The following is a 27,899-nucleotide window of genomic DNA, read 5'->3' as shown; positions in this document are numbered from 1 at the left end:
TCGTACTGAGTGTTGCACATAAGTGCTAGTACGTCCTGTTGGCAGGTGGTGAGGTCGGTGTTTTCTGTGGACCGAGCGAAGGCGGTGATAGCCGCTGTGTGGAGCTTTAAGATGCGCTGCATTTTCAGCTCTTGTCCACGGATATGTTGTCCCAGCTGGCTCCAAATTTGTCCGTTGACTGTTTTTACTCTCAGCGCCTCGCAGTTTTCAGGTGCTGTGTAGGTCTCTAGAGCCTCTAGGATTACCTTTTCCTGCAGGGCTTTGTTTGAGAGTTTGTTAATACTGGCTGCCATCCTCGGTTCCAGTATTCTGCCAGCTCGTGGAGGTGCCGCGTAGCGGCCAACAACACCCAGCAGCTCTTCGTGCTCCTGCTCCCCTGGCATGCTAGCGCAGTCGTCCGCCTGCCCATGGGTTAAGCCAGCCCAGCCCTGGCCTCCCTTGCTAACCTCGAATAAAGAGGGAGCAGAGGGGTGCGGTGACAGTTTAGAGGAGGCATAAGCCCGTCCTCCATAGGGATGCTTATCTTGCATCTCCTGATCGAGCATCTGCTCGAGGAGCTGTCTCATGCAGCTCAGGCGGCTGTCTCTCCGCTTCCTAGGGGGAGACTCATCCTGTTCCTCCGATGAGTCGGAGACCACCGGCCGGTCCGTTTTTCGAGTGGACTTCCTCCCTGTGCGCGGTATAGAAGTCGGCGGCACAGGGAGCGGCTCGGGTTCAGGTGTTGGGGAGCGCTCGAACAGCTGTCCCGCCGCCAGTGGCTGCCGCCCAGATATCGAACCCTCCTCGGGGGGAGTCGGGCAGGCAGTTCTTTTTGCGAGTCGTTTTCTGGAAGCCATACTCACGACTGCTTTCTCCTATTCAACGAAAAAACACTTACCTGAAGGTCTTGTTTTATCCTGCAGCTGGAGAGCCTGACTCCAGCTGCCGCCGCTGTTGCGCTGCTGGCGTAATGCCGCGCCTGCGCACTGGGTGGGTTCTTCACGTAGTCACTCACGTGACTCCGAAGTAAAATTGAATACCATGTCCGGCTTGAGAAGTCCTATTGGTGCTTAATCCAACTGCATTCCCAGGAAAAGCTGAAGCCTTCAGGGGAAGAGGAGGAGATTCCTTCCTCAGGGTGGTTAATTATCAGAGTGTTTCTGACTAATGAAATGATGAGATGTAAATTCTGTAGTGTGTTCTGTTCTCACCAACACAAAAGAACTACAGGTGCAAATGCATTCCAGCTTCATTAACTTCCACTCCCTTTTAATTTGCGTAATTTCATTTTCTCTCTTGCTCGTTGCTGTTAATTAGGGCACCCTCTAATCAGTACTATTTATCACAGTGGTACTCATGTTTGGTAAAGCTGCTTTGCAGAATTGCTAAATGACTAATTAATGTCTGTTAATTAAGAAAATTGCTCGTGGTAACAATGACATTGTTGCTGGCAGCAGCCTAGAGACTATAACACTTGTTGAAAGCACAAACATGGCAGGTCTGCAACAGCTGTGATACTTACTCTACAATTCTCCGAGCCTCCTGCAACTTGATGCACTGACGCTGTAACCCCCCTCCTCTGCTCTCTAACCTCTCGCAGGGACCCACAGCTTCTCAACCCTCGCCACATACACAGCCGCCTCCTCACAATCCTAACAAAATGATGGGACCTCACAATCAGGTAAAGAGCGGATGCAGTCGCTTGGGTTCTTCAATTCAAAAAGGGGCAAGAATTTCTACATTTGACTAATTAATGATTTGACTTTGCTTGTTTTTCTTTTATGTACAAAACTCCAGGTTGTCCCTGGCAGTGAAGCTTCCGTCTAGGCCTTTATTCAATTTTTAATAGATTTGGTTTTGGCTTCTGTTCAGTACACGATTACTTATTAAAATTATTTTTCTTTTCCTAGCGCTCTTCTGACCTCTCCCAAAGATGGGCTGTGGTCCGGCTGCCCTCTTGGGCCATGGCCACGGTGATCCTTGTCAGTGAATACAAGGAGACTTTCGGCACGCAAGCCATCACAGCCAAGCCCAGCCCAGTCTTGTCCTGCCATTCACACAGACACATGTGCATTTGTCCATAGGAGTCGATGGATGGTGAACAGGAAGAGGAACCCAAGTTGATTGTTTCCTTGCCCCATTCCTTGAAACCACCGCCCATCCCACAGCATTTACCTTTCAAGTCCAGATCTACTGAAGTCAATAGCACCTTGGGCTTTGCCCTGACTTGGGACAATTTGGCATTGAACCGAAGCTGAACCTTGTACCTCCTGGTTCACATGGTTCAATTCCAACCCATATAGAGCATGCATCCACTTGGTGAGGTGAAAAACCCTTGTCTGAAACTCAATGTCATAAATTAATTTAATTGACATTCTAGCATTTTTGGAATATGTGCAATTTCAGATGGCAGGACTAATTAGTTTTTATTTGGAAACTTAGTAAGGTAGTTTGGTGGCTTGATATTCAAACGTACATGATCCATGGGGATTAAGACGGTTCACTCAAGGGATAACCAGATTAGCCTTTTCATAATATGTCTTTCCTTGATTGTAAATACTTCTAAACCTACTTGGCTTAGTGCATAGTTCACTGCCCTGATACTGGGTCTGTGAGCATTTTCATTTATTTCAGTGTGTGGTTCAAAATTGGACGTGCTGGTTATGTTTTTGGTAATTTTGTTTTGTCTGTACTGTATTTGTCTGTGTCTCTCCATGTATTAAATGTACAGTACCCTGTTTGCATGATTATTATACCACGTTATCTGCAGTGTTGAGTCCCATTGAATGTTGCCATTGAGTTCTCAATCACTGAGATTCTTGGCAGTAACAAGATCACTGTCTACAAATGTTGCATTTTACTCGTGTTTTGAATTGTTTAAACACAAGTCAGATGAGAAACTATTTAAAAAACGATGATACCTCCAGCAACATGTATGTGATTCCAGTTTGTTTTGTTAAGGTTCCTATTTAATGTCTTATAAAGTGTACATACAATTTTATTCTAAAATAACAGCTTTACATATTAATAAATTTCCTCTCAACCCACATTGCATTGGGTTCGTGCTGCTCCATAAGGCATTCAGTGATACCCAAACAAAAGCAGAAGAATTATTTTAGATTGTCCTTCCCTTTCCACTTGTGCATTTAAAGAAAAAAAACAAAATTGGCAAATATTGTAAATCGTGATCCCACATAACCTTTACCTGTTATGTGGATGCCTCAAATGTTTCAATGAGTGCATGGAAGATGCTGTCATTATTTTTCAATTTCCAGCATCCACTGCATTTTTGCTTTAGTGTCATTTTTTTATGGCTTTGTTTGTTGGGAGGAAATAATTTGAGGAAATTTGTAAGATTGTTTAGTATTGACCAGTTTGTTTACAAAGTGAAAGGCGTTCTTGAAACTACGCAGAAATTGAGTTGCATTCCGTCAGTTTTTCTTTGCAACTTTTAGAGTCTCTTTCCTTTAAACTTTAACTGTAAAGTGCAGCACCACTGTGAAGAGAAACTTGGCAAGATCAGATTCCTTTTAGCTTCAAATCAGTGCATGACCCTTTAGTATTTCTCACTACACTGTAAAGTGGAATATGTTGCTTAATTACTCCAGACAGGTTGTTTTGTGAAGGAAATTATTCCATTTTAAAGCGATAAAGGCTGCTCATGGAAGTTGAGTTGTCAAGGAAGTTGAGTTACAATAGATGGTATTCAATTTTTGTTTAACTATATTTTTATATGCTGGTGTTCATTGGGATATTTGAAAATAAATTACCTTTTTTTAAAAGTGAGTTATGATTTTCATTGTCACCTCAAAGTCCTCCTTATTGTGATCCAGATCCAGTAATCAAGACATGGCCATGGTAAGTGATTTATTGCCATGCGTGAAAATACTCGGAATCTACCATTTTCAATTCCTCCTGGACCTTGCATGTAAAATAGCATGGATTATGAATTGTACTGTGCACACTGGGTGCAGAAATTCTTCATAATTGTTAAGTTACTGCATTGCACATCACCAAATCACTTGCCTTGGCTACGGTAATTTTTTTTTTTTAATGGCATGGAGTTACAGGTTTTCCACATGTATAAAAATGTTTTAATTGTGTGAAATAAAATTGTTATTTTAGCAGATTGTAGATTTAACTAATTCTATGCGATTGCAGCCTTTTATGTCACCGCGATACGCAGGAGGTCCAAGACCCCCAATCAGAATGGGAAGCCAGGTACTGTACCCATTGTGCTTCTATCACACTGCCACAATTAGCAGTCCCATCCTCCACCAATATGGCTGAGACTGAGATCATTTTAATTACGCCAGAATCACAGGAACAGATTATGATGTCCAGCCCCTCGACCTTGTTTTGATGATTGGTGGGGTTGTGGCTGACCTGAATTCCACCCCTCTCCACTCACTTGCTTCATATCTCCTTTATGACCTTGACTGGCTAAACATAATCTTTCTTGTATTCAAAGTTATTAATTGAGCTAGCCTCTTGGGAGACATTTTGTGTGAGACATTTCTGTTTCTGTCACACTGCAGACGTCTTTTGCAGGAAGGAATTTCGCTTGAATGGCCTGGCACATATTTTAAAATCTGTCTTTGTCTTAAACTTTCCCACTGGCATAAAAAAAAAGTGGTATATCTAACATACCTTCCCTTTGTATGATCCTAGGGACGTTCAAACAGCTCATCCCTTAACCCATCTTCAAGGGAAGACCAGCCTCATTTATGCCATCTCTCTTCTAACTCTAATCTTCAGTGTGCAAATAACATTCCTGTAAATCTTTCAACATTTTGTGAATTTAAAATATACCCACCTACATTTTGTTGTGAACAAAACTGACTGTCCTTATGGTTTATCACGTCCAATGTTAAGCCATCTTGTGAGTGATGTTGCACCACCTGTGGATTTTTAATCTCTTGTGTAAATATGCTCAGTTGGTTTGAATGTCAGGTCCGCGATGGTATTTGTATCCACTCATGCATGAGGTTTTCACCAGTAAACATAGAAACATAGAAAATAGGTGCAGGAGTAGGCCATTCGGCCCTTTGAGCCTGCACCGCCATTCAATATGATCATGGCTGATCATCCAACTCAGTATCCTGTACCTGCCTTCTCTCCATACCCCCTGATCCCTTTAACCACAAGGGCCACATCTAACTCCCTCTTAAATATAGCCAATGAACTGGCCTCAACTACCTTCTGCGGGAGAGAATTCCAGAGATTCACCACTCTCTGTGTAAAAAAAGTTTTCCTCATCTCAGTCCTAAAAGATTTCCCCTTTATCCTTAAACTGTGACCCCTTGTTCTGGACTTCCCCAACATCGGGAACAATCTTCCTGCATCTAGCCTGTCCAACCCCTTAAGAATTTTGTAAGTTTCTATAAGATCCCCCCTCAATCTTCTAAATTCTAGCGAGTACAAACCGAGTCTATCCAGTCTTTCTTCATATGAAAGTCCTGACATCCCAGGAATCAGTCTGGTGAACCTTCTCTGTACTCCCTCTATGGCAAGAATGTCTTTCCTCCGATTAGGAGACCAAAACTGTACGCAATACTCCAGGTGTGGTCTCACCAAGACCCTGTACAACTGCAGTAGAACCTCCCTGCTCCTATACTCAAATCCTTGTGCTATGAAGTTTAATGGCTTGACTGAGAAACTTAATGGCTATTACTGCTATTCATTGAAATGTCTGCAACACCTTGGCACGTGGGATGGTTTCAATGATGGTTCTTTGTTTTGGTCGTATAATGTATCCATCCTGTTGGGACATGGGACAGCTATTAGAACATACTTGCCTCATCAATTTATCTTGAAAGCACTATTTCATGGTAACCATCAAAATGATCATGGTCCTGAAACTGGACATGAAGCATCATTTTGGATTGCAAGTACACCTTCGATTGAAATGTGTGTGTTTGTTTCTTCTAGTTTTCAGTTTGTTGAATCTTTCCATTGTTTCCATTCCCTCCCAACTTCACATCCTTCCAATTCCAATGCATTAACCATCCTCTATTGTTCATGAGATGAACTGAGCTCAGGAGGTATGACTAGAACTGCCTCTAATCCTACTCTCTATTCCCACACTTTGAATGTGGCTGCATCAGTAGCAGGAAATTTCACTGCCCTCTTCCTCTCTCGCTCACCTACTCTTTATAGATGGTGGCATATTAAGAGCAGTTTTAATACTCATGTCACCACCAGTTCAACATTTACCATCAGGACTTTAGCATGCCAGTCTGTTACAATTTGAACTGATTAATTTCCTCTTCCTGATCTCTCTTTCCCCTCCTGGCACCATTAGCAAATACTAATAAATAAATTCATTTCTTAGTAGGTACGTTTTGCACCACATAAATTAGGTTAATCTTGACGCATTTGTTTTAATTGCTAGACTGAATCATTATCTTCTTAAAGAAAGATATACACAGTAATAGTGGGTTTTTTTCAACAAACTGAAGGATTTTTGTGTAAATATGAAGCTGCAGCTTATGCAGAGCTTCGGTACAGTCTTTACAAAGTATTCATGTTCCTAACACCCAATTGCATCATGATAGATGCTTCCATTCCCTTTTATGGGGCGCTGAACTTGCATGTTATTGTTAGAGTCGGCTCCAGACTCCAGTGCGGAGACGCCACATTCGAGGATGGATTAAATAACTTTTAGAACACACCCTTCCTTCCTAAAATGTATCTGATGTCATCGGAATTCCTGAACAGTACCCAAAGGCTACCAGGAAACTGAAGAGATTTCTGTCCATTTCTGTCCATTCAGGCAATCTTAAATCTCCAGCATTAATATCCTCATCAATATTTCTCCTGAGGATCGTTCTGAATTGTTGTAACTTGCAGTGTTATAGATTGGTGGAGTACAAGATAGAAATTTGTGTTGTAATGATGAACCAAGATAGTAATTCAGTTAGACTGGAGTGGAGTTATTGTTCAGGTTCAGTTTAAAAGAAAACATTTCTCCTTTTGGAGAAGCTGCATCAATCCATGCAATTTTCTTTTGCTGGAATGCACGAAAATGGCTTTAATTTTCCATTGACTACTGTCCATAACCAGTCAGGCCATGAATAGGTGAGAAGATACTTTACAGACACAAGAAAGAAGATGAGGTGAGCCTTCAGTAAGCCCAGGCTGCTGAACCCATTCAGAGTCTTTGTGACTCTCTATTTTATTGAACTGGACTGACCCCAAGGCCAGTGTAATGTGGATCTTGTGCAATGAGCTAATTGGGTGGATCATTTTCATGAGATATAAAATGATAATGAGAAAGTCACCCCCCCCCCCCCTTAAATTTAGGGGGAATCCTAATTGTAAGATTTCTGTCTTTTTGGTGGAGTACACTGGACCCGAATTATTGCTGTTTTTAAACCTTTGGTAAAGCGTTATTTGTGGCCAAAAATTGTTTAATTACATTTTTTAAATATTTGCTTCAGCTGTTTTGTTAAATTCTATTCACAAATTAGTTATTTTATTGAGCGTTCTCACACATTTCCTTTTTACAGCACAGATTAAAACGCGTCCTTTAACCCACTGTCTATGTAAACTTTTATGCCTCTCTATGTGAATACCATGCCTGTTAATTTTATATCCCTCTATAACGTACTTATTCATGTACCTGTTAAAAAGGGTCTTGAATGTTGTTGTTCCTGTCTCCAGCACCATCTTTGGCAGCTCATTCGAAATGTCATCTACCTCTCGTGAAAAATATACATACATCTCTCTCTCTTTCATCCTCCAGTTTTAGACACAAACACTGGCTATCTACCCTATATATGCCTCTCATAATTTTATATACCGGTATTGTGTAACTCTCAGCCACCTCCACACCATGGGAAAGAAGACCTAGCCTTTACAAACTCTCCAGATAACTCCAGCCTCAATACTGGCAATATCCTTGTGAATCATAATCACCTCCCTCTGATAGTGTGAAACCAGGACTACACCCAATACCCTGCATGTGGCCTGACCAATCTTTTGTACAGATTTAACATGATGTCCCAACTCTTATACTCAATGCATTATCCAGGAGGTGCAGGATCATTTCATTCCAAAGGGGAAGAAAGATTCTAAGGGGGGTAAGAAGCAACCGTGGCTGACAAGGGACATTAGGAATGGTATAAAACTAAAAGAAAAGGTGTATAACATGGCAAAGAGTGGCGGGAAGCCAGAGGATTGGGAAACCTTCAAAGGACATACAAAGGTAACAAAAAGGCCAATACGGGGTGAAAAAATGAAGTTCAAAGCTAAGGTAGACAAAAATGCTGGATAAACTCAGCGGGTGAGGCAGCATCTAGGTAGCGAAGGAAATAGACAACGTTTCGGGTTGGGACCCTTCATCGGCCTGATGTGGGGGGGGGGGGGGGGGAAGCGCTGGGAAGGGGAGGGGGGAAAGGAGAAAGCAGGGACTACCTGATATTGGAGAAGTCAATGTTCACACCACTGGGGTGCAAACTGCCCAAGCAAAATATGAGGTGCTGCTCCTCCAATTTACGTTGATCCTCACTCTGGCCATGGAGGAAGCCCAGGACAGAAAGGTCGATTGGGAATGGGAGGGGAAGTTGAAGTGCTGAGCCACCGGGAGATCAGGTTGGTTAATGCGAACCGAGCGGAGGTGTTGGGCGAAGCGATCGCCAAGCCTGCGCTTGGTCTCATCGATGTAAAGCAGCTGACACCTAGAGCAGTGGATGCAATAGATGAGGTTGGATGAGGTGCAGGTGAAACTCTGCCGCTCCTGGAAAGACTGGTTGGGTCCTTGAATGGAGACTTGGGGGGAGGTAAAGCGACAAGTGTAACATTTACAAAGTACAAGTACATAGGTAAGCTGGCCAAGAATATAAAGGATAGCAAAAGCTTGTTTAGGTATGTTAAGAGAAAAAGATTAGTAAAGCCAAACGTGGGTCCCTTGAAGGCAGAAGCAGGTGAAATTATTATGGGGAACAAGGCAGAAGAGTTGAACGTACTTTGGTCTGTCTTCAGGAAGACACAAACAATCTTCCAGATGTATTAGAGGACAGAGGATCTAGGGAGACAGAGGAACTGAAATAAATTTGCGTTAGGCGAGAAATAGTATTGGGTAGACTGATGGGACTGAAGGCTGATAAATCCCCAGGGCCTGATGGTCTGCATCCCAGGGTACTCAAGGAGGTGGCTGTAGAAATCATAGACGCATTAGTGATCATTTTCCAATGTTCTATAGTTTCATGATCAGTTCCTGTGGACTGGAGGATAGCTAATGTTATCCCACTTTTCAAGAAAGGAGCGAGAGAGAAAACAGGGAATTATAGACCAGTTAGCCTGACATCGGTGGTGGGGAAGATGCTGGAGTCAATTATTAAAGAGGTACTAACGGCACATTTGGATAGCAGTAAAAGGATTGGCCCAAGTCAGCATGGATTTATGAAGGGGAAATCATGCTAGACTAATCTTCTGGAATGTGAGGATTTTGAGGATGTGTCAAGTAAAATGGATGAAGAAGAGCCATTGGATGTAGTGTATCTGGACTTTCAGAAAGCTGATAAGCGAAGACGAGGCTAGGAGTTTGTAGGGTGACTTGGACAGGTTGGGCAGATCCTTGGCAGATGCGGTACAGTGTAGATAAATGTGAGGCTATCCACGTTGCGGCAAGAACAAGGAAGGCAGATTATTAAGTCAATGGTGTCAGATTAGGAAAAAGGAAAGTGTAATGGGACCCGGGTGTCTTTGTACACTAGTCACTGAAAGTAAACATGCAGGTACAGCAGGCAGTGAGGAAAGCTAATGGCATGTTGGCCGTAATAACGAGAGGAGTTGAGTATAAGAGCAAAGAGGTCCTTCTGCAGTTGTACAGGGCCCTAGTGAGACCACACCTGGGGTATTGTGTGCAGTTTTGGTCTCCTAATTTGAGGAAGAACATCCTTGCAGCTGAGGGAGGCAGCGTAGGTTCACGAGGTTAATGCCCGTGGTGGCGAGACTCACATAAGAGTAAAGATCGGAAAGACTGGGCTTGTATTCACTGGAGTTTAGAAGGATGAGGGGGGGCATCTTATTGAAACATATAAAATTATAAAAGGACTGGACAAGCTAGATGCAGGAAATAAATTCCCAATGTTGGGGGAGTCCAGAACCAGGGGCCACCGTCTAAGAATAAAGGGAAGGCCATTTAAAACTGAGATGAGAAAAAACTCCCATAAAGTTGTGAATTTGTGGAATTTCTATGCCACAGGAGGCAGTGGAGGCCAATTCACTGGATGAATTTAAAAGAGAGTTAGATACTCTTGGGGCTAGCGGAATCAAGGGGTATGGGGAGAAGGCAGGCACGGGGTACTGATTGTGGATGATCAGCCATGATCACAATGCATGGCGGTGCTGGCTCGAAGGGCCGAATGGCCTCCTGCTATTTGTTTCCATTTGGCATGCCATATGCCTGAACCACTTCCCTGTCCACCTGTGTTTTAGTTTTGAGGGAACTATTTGCTTGTACCTCTGGGTCTCTCTGTGCTACAGCACGTCTCAGGGTTATGCCTTTCATTGTGTGTGCCTGCCTGTTTCAGCTTCCAAAAATGTATCACTTTGCATTTATCAGAGTTAAATTCCATCAGCCACTTCCTTACCCACTTTACCATTTGATATATATCCTGCTGTATCATCTTGTAGAGAATTTATTTCACTGTTCACTGTACCATTAATTCTGGAGTTAACTGCAAACTTACAAATCACATCATCGCCATTATCAACCTAATAATGTGTGCAACAAATGATAGAGGAGGCAGCACTGATCCCTACAGCATGCCATTGGTTTGCATATCTCCAATCTGGAAAAACAACTTCCGTTACGATGTTCTTCCTGCTGCCATCAATCCATTATTTTATACAATTAGCTAAAAGTCTAGATCCCATGGGTTCCAACCTTACGAACCAGCCTACTCTGCGGGACCTTGCCAAAGGCCTTGCTAAAGTCCACATCAATGAAGAAAAGTTGGAGTGTTAAGGGTCTGTCCCACATGGGTGTCATTTGCGCATCACGCGGATGGAGCACGAAGATTTTGTACATCCCAAAATTGTGGGGCGCCGCGCACGACCGCACGTCACTGCCTACGTCACCACGCACAACCTGTCATGCGTTGTGACGCATAGATGATATTGCGTAAATTACGCGCAAATGACGCCCAAGTGGGACAGGCCCTTTACTTGGAACATTTGAGAAGATTGTAGATGAAGAAATAAAAAGATTTTTAATCAAAGAGAGCTTCGTAAGCATACTTTCATTAGATGTGTACTTTTTGAATGGATCTGCATCTTGCAATAAATAAATAAATAAACAAACAAACAAATAAATAAATAAATAAATAAATACATACATATCCCATTCAGTAGCTGAGGGTACAGTTGATCCCTATGCAAGGTTTAATTTTGTCTTTGCTTGATTATGGATCCCAGCTGGAATTTGGGTTAGTTTCGAAATTGCCTTGGGGAAACTCCACGAGGGAGGTACGATGTTCAGAAGTGTTTCTGCTTTTCATCGCTATCCAGTGGCCTCCCAGTGTAAAGATTGCTCTCAGCACTTTGGATTTTTGATGCTGCCAGCAGTTGAAAACGCAACTTAACACTTGCTACTTTGTTCACACACAAGATGACCACTTGAGCGAAGCATCAGTGGATCCATAATTTTGAGGCGTGGGTAGGAGGAGAAAATCAACTAGGAGAGGAGGGGACACAAAGGAAGAACACAGGAGTTGTTTTGGTGCTTCAGTATATGTCATTTCATGAAACTTTGTTTTTATAATTTCTTCATGATACTTCAAGTGTGCAAGTTAAAATGCTATATTTAGTAAGTTGAATGCAGGAAATCTGCAATGATTCATCCTTTGTAGCCACTCCTACAGTGAACCTGCGCACTTTGCCTTGCCTCGCCTCTCCTTCATTAACCATTTGGCACATGAATATCCCTTAAATGCGTTGAGTAGAGGGAGCGTTTGTGAACTTGGATGCAGTTGAGTAATTCTGCAATTGCTTTTAGCCTCCAGGTGGTGTTCCCGGTGCACAGCCATTGCTACCAAACGCACTGGATCCCACACGACAGCAAGGTGAGATATATTCCCAACTCCATTTAGGAGTCGAAATAAAATTCTGTGGTGTTCACTTCATAATGTTTGTTCTCCCTATTACAGGACATCCTGGTATGGGTGGGCCAATGCAGAGAATGAACCCTCCTCCACGAGGGATGGGCCCAATGGGACAGCAGGTAAGCAGTACAGAAACATCTATCAACTTTTAGTCTTGCACATGGTGATTATTGTTCACGGGATATTCAGTCATTTTCATTGCCCACTAGTGATCAACAAGCTCTTTGCACTCTTCCACCAGAGGGAGGGAGAGAGAGACTAGTACTCGAGGTCATAGGCTCAGAATTAAAGGACATTCTTTTAGGAAGGAGATAAGGAGAAATTAATTTGGTCAGAGGGCGGTGAATCTGTAGAATTCTTTGCCACAGAAGGCTGTGGAGGCCGTCGATGGATATTTTAAAGGCAGGGATAGATAGACTCTTGATTCGTACAGGTGCCAGACGTTATGGGGGAGAAGGTAGGAGAATGTGGTTAGGAGAGAGAGATAGATCAGCCATGATTGAATGGCGGAGTAGGCATGATGGGCTGAATGGCCTAATTCTACTCCTATTACTTATGACCTTATGACCTAAGCCCTGGTATGGCTGATTAGCTTCTTTCTGCTTTATGATGAGTGTTTTATTTTTGTTAATTTAGGTTCATGCAGATCAGTTGAAAACGGCCCCTTGTTTTCATTTAGTGAAAGTAGTATTTCCAATGGCCACTGAATACACAATGTGCCACTAAAATCTCAGTTTAATCTTAGTTATCCGGTCTGGATTTGGTCATCTTGGTTGTTCACAGTAGCCTTGATCTCGGGAGATGAGGAACGTAGGCCAGTGAAAGTTCCTGTCTCAGCCCTGGTTCTTTGGATATTATTCTCACTTCTCAGTCAGAAGGTTGGGGGTTCAAATCCAATCCTAAAAAGTGAAGCACTTCTGTTGTATTTTCAGCATATCACACCATTTCCTACCTTCATCTTCTACAGTTCAGTAGGATTTTAAAAATTGCACCTCCAAATGGCAATATTTTGAAGGTGCAACTTGTAATACACTAAACTGCTGAATTTGAAGGCATGACATGATGTGTTGTGCATAGGCATGTTCAGCCTCAATGTTGTACTCAATTGGATATTTTTTTCTCGGGTTACCCTTTAATTGCTGATTAGGTATTTTAAGGCAGTTGGGTTATGGATGGGTATGGGGAGGAAAATCACAATTGATATTTGTGCTTTTATTACTTTATGAAGGGGCTGAATGTGTAGGGCTTATGACACCTGATTACATTTGGGTAGATGCAGATGATCAAAGTAATTATCTTCTTGGGACTGTAAGACCCCTTTGGGTTTGAAATTACCAAGAAAATGACTGCAAATTGAGACTGAGAATCAGCTTGACATCAGTTGGCACTGTTTTCTTTTGGCACGTATTGGGAATGTGTGTAATAACATTAACTTTTTTTTTCTTCCCTTCCTTGCTCTTCACTGGTTTCCTTCTCGTTATGGTAGTCTGATCCTTGGTTATCGTTGCAGAACTATGGTGGTTCAATGAGACCTCCACCCAATTCAATAGGTCCCGGCATGGCGGGAATGAACATGTAAGTTTCTTGCTTGTGTTCACATAAATTGTTAAAAAGTGGAGATAAGTAGGTATAAACTTCCAATATATTGTTGATTACAAGGTATTTCCTTTGCTTGCATGACTTCAAACTTGTGAGGGTAAAGACATGTTTATCATTTTTGGTCCTTTTTACTACTTGGATATTCTTTTATACAATTTTGAAGCTTGCACCATGGATGAGTTTAGTTGATCTGAAGATTAAAGATAATTGAAGGTTTAAGGGAGACTTATAAAGACTTAGTGACACAAAATTGAACCAAGAGTTAAAATGTATTTAAATTTCAGGGGTCCCAGGGCTGGATGACCATGGCCTAATCCTTCTAATGCTAACTCAGCGAGTAATACTGCTTTTACATGCTGTTACACATGTGTCACAGTATAGTAATAAGGCGTTTTTCCCAACAGATCCATCTCTGTGTTTGCATTCCACACAGTTTATTGTGTCCTCTACCTTTAATATAACATTCTATTCCTTTATTTATCATCCTTATAAATACTATTTGTCTTAGCCGCTCCGTATGGAAGAGCATAAGAAAATAGGACTTGCCTGCTCAGGCCTCAGCTCCTCATCTGTGGTGGTTCCCCATCATCCTGATCTTACAAAAATGTATTAACTCTTTACCAATGCCCTGTGACCTGGCCTCCGCAACCTGCGGGGTAGAAAGTTCGAGAGATTCACTGCCCTCTGAGAAATTGCAACACTCGCATGGTAATGAAGCACTCATGAGTTCCTCTTGGATTTTGCAATGCTTTGATGCCTTCAAGTGGGAATAACTTCAAGTCTACACTTCTGCTGACATCAAGATCTCCATTAGATCATCTTGGAAACGTTTGGATTCTATTTGGTATCATCTCATACGGCACAACTCTTTTGCATCCATTTTCTTTGTTACGAATATCTAACAGCCAATGTAATAAAGAACCATATAAAATTGATAACATAGGAGGCCATTTGGCCCATCATGTTAGTGACGGCAGAAAGAGTAATCCCACCTTCCACCACTAGGCCTGCAGCGTGTAAATTTATCGGTTTCCACGTACACATCCAAATACAGTTTAAATGCAGTTAGGGTTTCTGCCACAACCATCCTTTCAGAATTCCAGTGCACTATCACGCTCTGGGAGAAAAATCACCACCTTGCATCATCTCCATAATTCACCAATTTCTTTAATCCTTGTCTCAGGTTTAGGATGTTCCACAGAAGGGAAATATGTTCTTCCTATTTACACTGAACTGCATAAAATCTCCCCCCCTAAGTTTCTGTTTCAAAGAAAGCAATGTTAGCTTATTCAATCTTACCTCATGTCTGCAGTTTCTCAATGTCTTTAAGTCTTTTCTGCACCCCACTCTGGCACAATTGCTTTCTTTCCAGTAACGAGGTGACCAGAGCTGTACAGAATATTTGTGCTCTGTCTGCAAAGCTAAAATTGCCAAAGAAAAAAAAAAGATGGGAATGTTTTGGTGGGTAATATAAAGGCAACCTGTACGATCTTTTATTGGAACATAAAAAATAAAACATTAACAAGGGCGTGGGTGGGCCTTTTGCAGACCCGCAAGAGAATTTATAATGCAATTAAGATTAGTTACTTTTCGTCCAGTAAGGATGACCCACAAAATCTGCCAGATTTACTCGGTCAAGAGTGTACTGTAAGTGGGGAAGTGAAGGGACTCTGTTAGACAAAAAAAAAGTCAGTCCATCAGTTACGTAAGGGTTCCGTGCCAGGGAAGTGTCCATAAGCCAATTCTCCAAGTCAGAAACACACATTTTCTATAGTAACGCACATCTTATCAGTTTGTGTAAACTTGCTGTAATTTAATTGAGTAGCCACCTTAATTATACGCATAATTAATCTAAAGAACATGTATTGTTTCCAGACACCAGAGAATATTGCTAGTATCAAAAATGATTTACAAATGTATGGAGAATTTGTAGAAAATCAGATTACTGAAAAACAGGTTAATTGTTACCCAGAGAGCCCCTGTACTGGTGCAGTTGGCAAACTTGAAAATTGATCATTCATAAGGATTGAATGGTTTACAGTTTTGAATGCGATGGTTTTGGAGATGGTGGTTGTGGACGCAAGCCAAACCATTACGCAAAGCAACGTAATGCTTTGGCTCCATTTCCACTTCACACTGCATCAGCAGGCCACCATCATAATCAAGGAGCAGTCTCACCCCAGTCACTCCTTCCTCTCCCCTCTCCCATCAGGCAAGAGATACTGAAGTTGGAAAACACATCTCCAGATTCAGGGAGAGTTTTTTCCCAGCTGTTAAAAAGCACTGGAATAGTGCTCTCGTGCTATTCCAAGTCTTGGGCCTGATGATGGCAGCATAGTAATACTGTTCTAAATTGGGATACTCTGGCTTAGAGGGGGACACAATTTAGAGCACAGAAGTCTCCACTGAGGCAGGGCTTGGATGATCCACAGAATAGAAGCACTTTCTGCTCTTCCAAGTAAATATTAAAGATTCCATAGCTCTACTTTGCTCATTCTGAGTGATGTATGTCTTTAAGAAAGCATGGGATTTTGCGGATAATTCCTGCAGTTATTTATCGAACTTTTGACATGTGTCCACTGAGTTCAGAATTATTTTTTTTATTGGGCAGAACCGTGGCAATAAGATGCTGCCTTTCAGCACCAGAGACCTGGGTAAGTCAAGTCAAGTTTATTTGTCACATACACATGCGAGATGTGCAGTGAAATGAAAGTGGCAATGCTGTGACTTTTGTGCAAAAGTGACTTTTGTGCAAAAGACAAACAACAAAACAACCAAACAAATTATAAACACAATCATAACCCACATATTCTTTTACATAATAAATAATGGAAGGAAAAAACGTTCTGTAGAGTTAGTCCCTGGTGAGATAGGCGTTTACAGTCCGAATTGCCTCTGGGAAGAAACTCCTCCTCAACCTCTCCGTTCTCACCGCATGGCAACGGAGGCGTTTGCCTGACCGTAGCAGCTGGAACAGTCCGTTGCAGGGGTGGAAGGGGTCTCCCATGATTTTGTTTGCTCTGGAGTTGCACCTCCTGTTGTATAGTTCCTGCAGGGGGGTGAGTGAAGTTCCCATAGTGCGTTCGGCCGAACGCACTACTCTCTGCAGAGCCTTCTTGTCCTTGGCAGAGCAATTCCCAAACCAGATGGTAATGTTCCCGGACAAGATGCTTTCTACCGCCGCTGCGTAGAAGCACTGGAGGATCCTCGGAGACACTCTGAATTTCCTCAATTGCCTGAGGTGGTAAAGGCGCTGCCTTGCCTTACTCACGAGTGCTGAGGCGTGTGATGCCCATGTCATATTCTCAGAGATGTGGACTCCCAGATATTTGAAACAGTTCACCCTATCCACAGGATCCCCATTTATCCTCAATGGAGTGTACGTCCTCGGATGATGTGCCCTCCTAAAGTCCATGATCAGCTCCTTCATTTTTTTGATGTTCAAGAGGAGGCTGTTATCCTGGCACCAGAGTGCTAGATCAGCCACCTCCTCCCGGTAGGCCTTCTCATCGTTGTCTGAGATCAGGCCCATCAGGCAACAGAAAAATAGCAGCGTGGTCAGATTTTCCAGGGGAGGGAGTGAAACGGCCTTGTAGCCTTTCCTGAACGGTGTGTAGCAGTGGTCCAAAGTTCTCTCCCCCCTAATCACACGTGATGTGTTGGTAGAAGTTCGGCATGACCTTCTTGAGATTTGATTTATTAAAATCTCCAGCCACCACCATAGCCGCATCCGGGTACTTGTTTTGATGTCGACATAGCACATCGTGTAGGGCCGAAAGTGCCACGTCGGTGTCCGCCTGCGGTGGAATGTAGACGGCTGTGACGATCACTGAGCCGAACTCCCGGGGAAGGTAGAATGGGCGGCATGAGATTGTCAGGTGCTCCAGGCCGGCGAGCAGGAACGGGAAAGCATCTTGATATTTCCAGGGTTGCACCAGTTGTTATTGGTCATGAAGCAGACTCCTCCACTCTTGGATTTCCCAGATGCTTCTGTTCTGTCAGCACGGTGGACAGTGAAGGACTCGGTTGGGCAGATTACCTGATCCGGAATCAGTGAGGTCAGCCATGTTTCAGTCAGGCAGAGGATGTTGCAGTCCCTTATGTCCCGCTGGAATCTGATCCTCGCCCTGAGGTCATCCAGCTTGTTTTCCAGGGACTGGACATTCGCCAGAAGAATGCTGGGCAGAGGGGGGACGAAAGGCTTGGGCTTTCCGCCTATTCCGAATCCCCCCCCTAATCATCCTGACTTGGGGCATTGTCCGAATGGAGATTCCACATTCTCCCTCTGATCACATGGGCTTATTCCAGATGCTCCAGTTTCACCCCCTCATCCCAAAGATGAGTTTGTAGGTTAATTGGCCTTTGTCAAGCCCCTAGCATGTCGAGAATGGATGAGAAAGTGGTCTAACATGGAACGAGTAGGAACGGGTGATCGATGGTCGGAATGGTTGGCGGGCTGAGGGGTTTGTTTCCACGTTGTATCTCTAGCTTAGACAAGCACGGGGCAAAGTTTCAATTCCCCAGCATGACATTTGGGAATAATGGATAGAAATATTGTCGCCATTTATTTAGTTCCTTCAGACGTTACTGAAAGGTCTGAATAAAAAAAAGTAATTAATAATTAAATAGAACATGTTTTATGTATTATTTAAAAACACTGATGGTATTGTGCTTTTTGATAACTTCTTAAACTTAATCGTTGTAATTTTTCACTTTAAGCTGAACAGCCATCTTTTTTTCCTGATGGTGTTGTCAGACAGCTAAATAAGAAACATGGCTGAATCAAATGTCATTCTTGCGGAGGTTTAGTGGGCCCCACCTCTAGCATCTATCATGTGATATCTGCCTGAAGGCACAGAAGTCTTACCCAGGCAGGAAATTATAACATAATTTGGTTATTATTATATTGTTGTTTGAGATTTTTGTACATAAATTGGCTGTTGAGTTTTTATTACATTAATTGCAAGAATACATAAAATTATTCATTACTTTTGGGGGTGTCATTTGCAAAAGCTGTTACAAAGACATGTCCCTTTGTTGATGCTGATAGGCAGGAGTGGGATTATATTAGACAAAGAAAAATCACCTTCACATTAATTGTGCCAAGAGAATTCCAATAAGCAATGCCTGGCAGGATTGTGATAGACCCTAAAGCCATCCTGTAAATAGTTTGACCATGTTTTTGATTGGCTTGCCTGTGAACACAGGACATGTGGACTTCTGAGGATTTATAAAGAGAAGTGTGCCTATGAAGCAGCAGGAAAAAAATAATCACACACACACACACACACACACACACACACACACACACACACACACACACACACACACACACACACACACACACACACACACACTTTATCCATAAAAGATTTTAAATTTCTGTTCATTGTTAAGCAAGTATGATCTGAAGTCTCTAAATAGTGTTTTTTTTTTTTTACTTTGCATATTCCGTACTCCTCTTCATCTCCTGGTACATATGGGGTATGTATTTGCATTTTTGGGAATATCTTGCATGAGGCAAATAAGTGTAAATGAAGGAAAATTATTTGTCCAAAGCAATTGATGATAGGTAAAAGGTTCACTATTGACTGATCTAAATGAGAAAGTAGAAAGAAGGTAGCTTCTCTCCACACCCAAGGCGAAGTAAAGTATGTCTTGGTAATTTTTTTTAAATGAAGTAATTTGGCTTGGCATTTGGAATCCTACATGTGTTATGTTGGTGGAGCTGCTGTCTCACAGCACCGGAGACCTGGGTTTGATCCTGACCTCGGTTGCTGTCTGTGTGGAGCTTGCACGATCTCTCTGTGACTATGTGGGTTTTCCCCGGGTGCTCGGGTTTCCTCCCACACCCCAAAGGATGTGTAGGTTTGAAGGTTAATTGGCCTCCATAAATTGCCCTTGGTGTGTTGGGAGATGATGCGAAAGAAAGTGGGATATCACACAACTAGTGTGAAATGCGTGGACTTGGTGGACGGGTAATTTCAACCAAAGAGGTGCAGGTTTGTACGTTAATTGGCCTCTGTAAATTTTCCCTAGTGTATGGGTGATTGCTGGTCGGCGTGGATTCGGTGGGATGAAGGGCCTATTTCCACGCTGCATCTCTAACCTAAACCAGAGGGGCAATTCTATGTATTTGATATTTTACTGACTTGCTGGTGTAAAATGCTGAACTTGGTAACTATTTGTCATTGGGTTCAACAGAAAAGTTGTCAAAGCAAAGGGATTTGCCTCCAGTATAAGGTGCTCCAGGTATAACACGTTCAGGTTTGCCCCCAATGAAGTTGGCTATGATAATAGAAAAACTGGAAAAAAGGTGGGAGTTGCAGCTTTGTGTTAAGTATTGATTGAATTCCATCTGTGACTCGGGCAGAATTGCCCCCCTGGTTTAGGTTAGAGATGCAGGGTGGAAACAGGCCCTTCGTCACACCGAATCCACGCCGACCAGCAATCACCCATACACTAGTTCTATCCTACTAACTATGGACAATTTACAGAGGCCAATTGACGTACAAACCTGCACTTCTTTGGTTGAAATTATCCCGCAGTTTTGTTTGTGGTCTTTGGAAGAAACCCATGTCTACTGCTTTCTAGTATTCTGTTGAGTGTTCAGTGACCCAACAATGCCTTAGCCCAGTTACTGACAGCAGCATAACCCAGACAATCAATGATTCAATCAAAGCTGATGTTTTGGAAAAAAGCTCAAATTGGAAGAGCAAATATGTAAGGAGATAGCAGATATTAGTAGTAAGCACAAGGTAGTGATTGTGGGAGATTTCAACTTTCCACACATAGACTGGGAAACACATTCTGTAAATGGGCTGGATGGGTTGGAGTTTGTAAAATGTGTGCAGGATAGTTTTTTGCAGCAATACATAGAGGTACCTACTAGAGGAGGGGCAGTGCTGGACCTCCTGTTAGGAAATGAGACGGGACAGGTGGCGGAGGTATGCGTTGGGGAGCACTTCGGGTCCAGTGATCACAATACCATTAGTTTCAATATAATTATGGAGAGGGTCAGAACTGGACCTAGGGTTGAGATTTTTGATTGGAGAAAGGCTAACTTTGATGCGATGCGAGATGATTTAAAAGGAGTGAACTGGGACATTTTGTTTTATGGGAAAGATGTAGAAGAGAAATGGAGGACATTTAAAGGGGAAATTTTAGGAGTGCAGAATCTTTATGTTCCTGTTCGGTTGAAAGGAAACAGTAAAAATTGGAAAGAGCCCTGGTTTTCAAGGTAAATTGGACATCTTGTTTGGAAAAATAGGGAGATCTACAATAATTATAGGCAGCATGAAGTAAATGAGGTGCTTGAGGAGTATAAGGAATGTAAAAAGAATCTTAAGAAAGAAATTAGAAAAGCTAAAGGAAGATTTGAGGTTGCTTTGGCAAGTAAGGTGAAAGTAAATCCAAAGGGTTTCTACAGCTATATTAATAGCAAAGGGATAACGAGGGATAAAATTGGTCCATTGGAGAGACAGGGTGGACAGCTATCTGCAGAGCCAAAAGAGATGGGGGAGATATTGAACAATTGTTTTTCTTCGGTATTCACCAAGGAGAAGGATATTGAATTATGTGAGGTAAGGGAGACTAGTAGAGTAGCTATGGATACTATGAGGTTCAAAGTAAAAGAAGTACTGACACTTTTGAAAAATATAAAAGTGGATAAGTCTCCAGGTCCTGACAGGATATTCCCTAGGACATTGAGGGAAGTTAATGTAGAAATAGCCGGGGCTATGACAGAAATATTTCAAATGTCATTAGAAACGGGAATAGTCCCCGAGGATTGGCGTACTGCGCATGTTGTTCCATTGTTTAAAAAGGGTTCTAAGAGTAAACCTAGCAATTATAGACCTGTTAGTTTGACTTCAGTGGTGGGCAAATTAATGGAAAAGATACTTAGAGATAATATATATAAGCATCTAGATAAACAGGGTCTGATTAGGAACAGTCAACATGGATTTGTGCCTGGAAGGTCATGTTTGACTAATCTTCTTGAATTTTTTGAAGAGGTTACTAGGGAAATTGACGAGGATAAAGCAGTGGATGTTGTCTATATGGACTTTAGTAAGGCCTTTGACAAGGTTCCTCATGGAAGGTTGGTTAAGAAGGTTCAACTGTTGGGTATAAATGCAGGAATAGCAAGATGGATTCAACAGTGGCTGAATGGGAGAAGCCAGAGGGTAATGGTGGATGGCTGTTTATCGGGTTGGAGGCAGGTGACTAGTGGGGTGCCTCAGGGATCTGTGTTGGGTCCTTTGTTGTTTGTCATGTACATCAATGATCTGGATGAAGGTGTGGTAAATTGGATTAGTAAGTATGCAGATGATACCAAGATAGGGGGTGTTGTGGATAATGAAGAGGATTTCCAAAGTCTACAGAGTGATTTAGGCCATTTGGAAAAATGGGCTGAAAGATGGCAGATGGAGTTTAATGCTGATAAATGTGAGGTGCTACACCTTGGCAGGACAAATCAAAATAGGACGTACATGGTAAATGGTAGGGAATTGAAGAATACAGTTGAACAGAGGGACCTGGGTATAACCGTGCATAGTTCCTTGAAGGTGGAATCTCATATAGATAGGGTGGTAAAGAAATCTTTTGGTATGCTAGCCTTTATAAATCAGAGCATTGAGTATAGAAGCTGGGATGTAATGTTAAAATTGTACAAGGCATTGGTGAGACCAAATCTGGAGTATGGTGTACAATTTTGGTCGCCAAATTATAGGAAGGATGTCAACAAAATAGAGAGAGTACAGAGGAGATTTACTAGAATGTTGCCTGGGTTTCAACAACTAAGTTACAGAGATAGGTTGAATAAGTTAGGTCTTTGTTCTCTGGAGCGCAGAAGGTTAAGGGGGGGACCTGATAGAGGTCTTTAAAATGATGAGAGGGATAGACAGAGTTGATGTGGACAAGCTTTTCCCTTTGAGAATAGGGAAGATTCAAACAAGAGGACATGACTTCAGAATTAAGGGACAGATGTTTAGGGGTAATATGAGGGGGAACTTCTTTACGCAGAGAGTGGTAGCGGTGTGGAATGAGCTCCCAGTGGAAGTGGTGGAGGCAGGTTCATTGGTATAATTTAAAAATAAATTGGATAGGCATATGGATGAGAAGGGAATGGAGGGTTATGGTATGAGTGCAGGCAGGTGGGACTAAAGGGAAAAAAAAATGTTCGGCACGGACTTGTAGGGCCGAGATGGCCTGTTTCCGTGCTGTAATTGTTATATGGTTATATGGTTATATGATGTGCGTTTTGTTCACAGGGGCCCCCTGGTGGCGGAGGTCCTCCAGGAACACCGATAATGCCAAGGCCAGCAGGTACAGCCTCCCTATCTCATTACTCCAGTGTTATAATATTAAATACGTGCTAATTTTAACTACTATCTGAGATTTATATTAAAATGTGTGCATTTTCCACATTTTAACCTAAGTATTTTTTTTTTCTCTAAGATTGGAACCCTGCCTGCTTTTGCTGCCTGTATTTGCTTGTAAGTGCTGATCACACAGTTTTATCACTGACTGGGAGAAAGCCAGCACTATGAAATTAATAATTCTCTATTAATGGGTTCCCACATGTGTTGGCCAAAATAAGTACCCCAAGCTAATTCCCTAAATTGTGTCATCAGCACTCTCAGCATGATTTAATTACCGCCTTAATTGCACAGTGCAGATGCAGTGACCTCCATAATGTTTGGGACAAATACCTGTCATTTATTTATTTGCTTCTGTATTCCACAATTTGAGATTTGTAGTAAAAAAACAATCACATGTGGTTAAAGTACACATTGTCAGATTTTAATAAAGGCCATTTTTATACCTTTTGGTTTCACCATGTAGAAATTACAGCTGTGTTTATACATAGTCCCCCCACTTCAGGGCACCATAATGTTTGGGACACAGCAATGTCATGTCAATGAAAGTAGTCATGTTTAGTATTTGTGTTGCATATCCTTTGCATGCAATGACTGCTTGAAGTCCGTGATTCGTGGACATCACCAGTTGCTGGGTGTCTTCTCTGGTGACACTCTGCCAGGCCTGGATTGCAGCCTTCTTTAGCTAATGCTTGTTTTGGGGAAAGTCCCCTTCAGTTTTTTTCTTCAGCATATAAAACACATGCTAAATAGGGTCAGATCGGGTGATTGACAGCCACTAAAGAATTGACCATTTTTTAGCTTTGAAAAACTCATTTGTTGCTTTAGCAGTATGTTTGGGATCATTGTCCTGCTGTAGAATGAACCCGCTGGCCAATACGTTTTGAGGTATTTGTTTGAACTTGAGCAGATAGGATGTGTCTATACACTTCAGAATTCATTATGCTACTACCATCAACAGTTGTATCATCAATGAAGATAAGTGAGCCAGTACCGTCAGCAGCCATACATGCCCAGGACATAACATCCCCACCACTGTGTTTCACAGATGTGGTGGTATGCTTTGGTCTTGGGCAGTTCCTCCTCTCCTTCATACTTTGCTCTTGCCACCACTCTGATACAAGTTAATCTTCGTCTCATCTATCCACATGACCTTTTTCCAGAACTATGGTTGCTCTTTTAGGTACTTCTTGGCAAAGTGTAACCTGACCATCCTATTTTTGCAGCTAGCCAGTGGTTTGCATCTTGCAGTGTAGCCTTTGTATTTCTGTTCATGAAGTCTTCTGCGGACAGTGGTCATTGACAAATCCACTCCTAAAGAGTGTTACTGATCTATCGGACAGGTGTTTGGGGGTTTTTGTTTATTATAGAGAGAATTCTTCTGTCTTCAGCTGTGGAGGTCTTCCTTGGCCTGCCAGTCCCTTTGTGATTAGTAAGCTCACCTGTGTTCTCTTTCTTCTTAATGATGGACAGTTGATTTTGGTAAGCCTAAGGTTTGGCTGATATCCTTGTTTCCTAGTCTCATAAAGGCTTCTTTGACTTTCATTGACACAACTTTTGTCCTCGTGTTGACATAGAGCAATAAAAGTTTCCAAAGGTGATGGAAAAACTGGTGGTGCTGAGAGCTCTCATACCTGCATTAAGGAGGCAATTAAACAAACCTGAGCAATTACAAACACCTGTGAAGCCATGTGCCCCAAACATTATGGTGCCATGAAATGGGGGACTATGGATAAACACAACTGTCATTTCTACATGGTGAAACCAAAATGTATAAAAATGTCCTTTATTAAAATCTGACAATGTGCATTTTAACCACATGTGATTTTTTTCTATTATCCCAAATTGTGGAGTACAGAGGCAAATAAGTAAATTATGGGTCTTGGTCCCAAACATTTTGGAGGGCACTGTAAATTAACCTTTTGATCATGCCATGTTTTCTTTAAAGCACAATGCAGTTCAGGAACAAGTTCAAGTGAGTTTATTGTCATGTGTCCCTGTATAGGACAATGAAATTCTTGCTTTGCTTAAGCACACAGAAAATAGTAGGCATTTACTACAAAACAGATAAATGTGTCCATATACCCTGATCTAAATATATACACATATGAATAAATAACTGGTAAAGTGCAAATAACAGAAAGTGGTTGTTAATAATCAGAGTTTTGTCCGAGCCAGTTTTAATAGCCTGATGGCTGAGGGGAAGTAGCTATTCCTGAACCTGGTTGTTGCAGTCTTTAGGCTCCTGTACCTTCTACCTGAAGGTAGCAGGGAGATGAGTGTGTGGCCAGGATGGTGTGGGTCTTTGATGATACTGCCAGCCTTTTTGAGGTAGCGACTGTGATAAATCCCCTCGATGGAAGGAAGGTCAGAGCCGATGATGGACTGGGCAGTGTTTACTACTTTTTGTAGTCTTTTCCTCTCCAGGGCGCTCAAATTGCCGAACCAAGCCACGATGCAACCGGTCAGCATGCTCTTGACTGTGCACCTGTAGAAGTTAGAGAGAGTCTTCCTTGACAATCCGACTCTCCGTAATCTTCTCAGAAAGTAGAGGTGCTGATGTGCTTTTTTGATAATTGCGTTAGTGTTCTCGGACCAGGAAAGATCTTCAGAGATGTGCACGCCCAGGAATTTGAAGTTCTTGACCATTTCAACCATCGACCCTTTGATATAAATGGGGCTGTGGGTCCCCTTCCTACTCCTTCCAAAGTCCACAATCAGTTCCTTGGTTTTGCTGGTGTTGAGGGCCAGGTTATTGCGCTGGCACCATATGGACAGTTGCTCGATCTCTCTTCTGTACTCTGACTCATCACCCATCAGTGATACGCCCCACATTAGTGGTGTCGTCAGCGAACTTGATGAACAAGCTGATATGATTTAATTTTCAAGTAGCATGTTTAATTTTTGTACATTAATTGTTCCGGTTTGTTACTGAAAGAGCATTTAGATTTTTTTTTTATTATAATAGGTGAGTTTTGCTCTAAATAATCAAAGGACATGTATGAATCATTTGAACCAAATTGAATACTGTAACATAGTTACTGACTTTATATGGGCTTTGTGTTTTTTCTGAGGTTAGTAAGTTGATGGAGATGGTTTAAAGTAATCACTCATTGATGCCTGCTTTCACTGGTTGGGTTCATCTCATTGAATTGGAGGTAAACAATTGTTCAGTTGAAGTGTTTCACTCATTTCAAGATGATGGATTTGAAAAGTGCGGAATTCATGTTGGATGTATGGAATGTTAATTGGAACACAGTTTGGACACTGAACAGATTGTTTCCTAAATTTAAAATAGCACGGGAAGAAGTGAAAATATCTCAAAATGTGATACCAGATTTGGGTGGGTATACCGTGGCAAAACTGAATAGTGTCTCTGTCCTGCAGAAAATAACACACAGTGATGGTCCCATTGATTCAGGGTGAGGAAATTCTTTGACAGAGTAGACATGTTTCAATTTCAGGACAAGTGGACATAGGAGGGGAGTCTTGGAAGTGACCTTGGAGGGGGACAGATGAGAGATAAAGAATAGTGATTATAATTATGAGATGATCCCTGATAAATGCAGTGGCGACTTTGAAAGCCACATTTTATGCAGGATGGTCCAGGGCTGTGGAGTCAATACCCAAAACACCTGACTCCGACTCCTTGATGTCTTGTGTATCCGACTCTGATCCCGAGGCCTAGGTATATAATTCTAAATCTGCTTTGATGACATTACACAAAATGGCACAAGAACGACATGAATCATCGGAGATGTCCTCATTCGTTAAGGAATGGGGGTTCCCCTCTTTGACTATAGATGAGGCTCTCACCAGGGTCTCTTCCATACCATGTAACTCTGCTCTCACTCCCCATCCCTCCCACTCGTAACAAGGGCAAAGTCCCTCATCTCCTCACCTTCCACCCTACCAGCCGTCACATACAACAAATAATCCTCCAACATTCTTGCCACCTCCAACGGATCCCACCACTATCCACATCTTCCCATCTCCTCCCCTTTCGGCTTTCCGCAGAGACTGTTCCCTTCGTAACTCCCTGGTCAATTCGTCCCTTCCCAACCAAACCACCCCCTCTCCTGGCACTTTCCCTTGCAACTGCAGGAAATGCCACACTTGTCGCTTTACCTCCCCCCTTGACTCCATCCAAGGACCCAAGCAGTCTTTCCAGGTGTGGCAGAGGTTCACCTGCACCTCCTTCAACCTCATCTATTGCATCTCCTGCTCTAGGTGTCAGCTGCTCTACATCGGTGAGACCAAGCATAGGCTTGGCGATCGCTTCGCCCAACACCTCCGCTCAGTTCGCAATATCTCTCGGTGGCTCAGCACTTCAACTCCCCCTTCCATTCTGAATCTGACCTTTCTGTCCTGGCCCCCCTCCATGGCCAGAGCACCTCGTATTTTGCTTGGGCAGTTTACACCCCAGCGGTATGAACATTGACTTCTCCAGTTTCAGGTAGTCCCTGCTTTCTCCTTCTTTCCCCTCCCCTTCCCAGCTCTCCCACAGTCCACTGTCTCCGCCTCTCACTTTCTTCTTACCGCCCCACTACCCCACATCAGTCTGAAGAAGGGTCTCGACCCGAAACGTCTCCTATTTCCTTTGCTCCATAAATGCTGCCTCATCTGCTGAGTTTCTCCAGCATTTTTGTCTACCTTCCAATTTCCAGCATCTGCAGTTCCTTATTAAACATGAATCATCAGGCTACCTTTTAAACCCGGTTTTGAGTCTAATGTTTGTAGCTATGCTATTGTGGCGTTTTTATTGTATAAGCTTGAAAAAAAAAAAAAACATTATTCATTATGGTGAAAGAAAAATGAATCACATAAAGGA

At 42.5% G+C, this 27,899-nt stretch overlaps 1 pseudogene; it reads left to right on the top strand.

Moving 5' to 3' along the window:
• Window positions 1-4,113: 4,113 nt before the first annotated feature.
• Window positions 4,114-27,899, top strand: part of LOC129694196 (single-stranded DNA-binding protein 3-like) — a 44,884-nt pseudogene continuing 21,098 nt past the window's right edge.

This window comes from Leucoraja erinacea, unplaced genomic scaffold (assembly GCF_028641065.1).
Source record: "Leucoraja erinacea ecotype New England unplaced genomic scaffold, Leri_hhj_1 Leri_576S, whole genome shotgun sequence".
Lineage (NCBI taxonomy): Eukaryota > Metazoa > Chordata > Chondrichthyes > Rajiformes > Rajidae > Leucoraja > Leucoraja erinaceus.
The sequence above is the reverse complement of the archived record's forward strand: the minus strand, read 5'-3'. Positions and strand labels throughout refer to the sequence as shown.